Consider the following 936-nt stretch of genomic DNA (forward strand, 5'->3'; position numbering starts at 1 on the left):
TATCAATGTGTGCTCGGCAAGACCGTTTTGTGCTTGAGCGCCACCAAGTCGTGTTTTACTGTAACTTCAGCAGCTCCAGGCACGTGAACAAAAGCGCCAATCGCATTGGTCGGCCAGTTTTTAATGCGGCGCGTCAAACCAAAAAACGAGCCCGAGGCTTGTTTTGCGCGTCGGTGTGCACACTCACATTGGCGCCCTTTGTTTAGTCACGAGGCGTTAAACGTCGGCGATAATCGCGCACAATATTCGTCCTGGTGTGAACAAGCCTTAAGACAGTTCTGGGAGGTAATTTTGATGATAGGCTTTGGCTCATGTATTTCAGAATGACCAAAACAACATTTCAGATGCTGTTCAATGAGATCAGTCTGCAGGTTAGTCCTGTTATGCCATCCCATCGCACAAAGTCACATGAAGTTTTTGATTCGCATTACAGAATTTATTCGGTAAATGTGTTTCCATCGTAGTTGATGTACATGTATTCTTATCGGATAAAAAAACGATTACACAAGTTTTTGGAATTTTTCGAATTTAAGCATCTTGGCGTCTCCATCCAGCATTGTTTAATGCAGTATTCCAAAATGTCCATAAAAAACGGGGAATGGAAACACAGCTATTTACTCATCCTCATGTCATTCCAAACCTGCATGACTTTCTTTGTTCTGTGGAGTACAAAAGAAGATTTTTTAAAAGTCTATTTTTCACCCATCCATACTTTGAAAGCAATGTTGTTACTGCAATGTTGTTATTGTTCACTAAAACTATTATAAATTAAAATAAAAATAGCTGAAATAAAGTCAAAAGGGTATGTTCAGAAAAGTGCAGACTAAGGATGCTCAGATCAAAGACCGTGGCCCTATGATTAAATAATCTATACTTACCCAAAAAGTGCTTAAAACAGTAGAACTAACAGTCATATGACAAACCAATGACCAGATC

The sequence above is a fragment of the Sinocyclocheilus rhinocerous genome, unplaced genomic scaffold (genome assembly GCF_001515625.1).
Source record: "Sinocyclocheilus rhinocerous isolate Xijiao unplaced genomic scaffold, SAMN03320098_v1.1 scaffold257, whole genome shotgun sequence".
Classification (NCBI taxonomy): Eukaryota; Metazoa; Chordata; class Actinopteri; order Cypriniformes; family Cyprinidae; genus Sinocyclocheilus; species Sinocyclocheilus rhinocerous.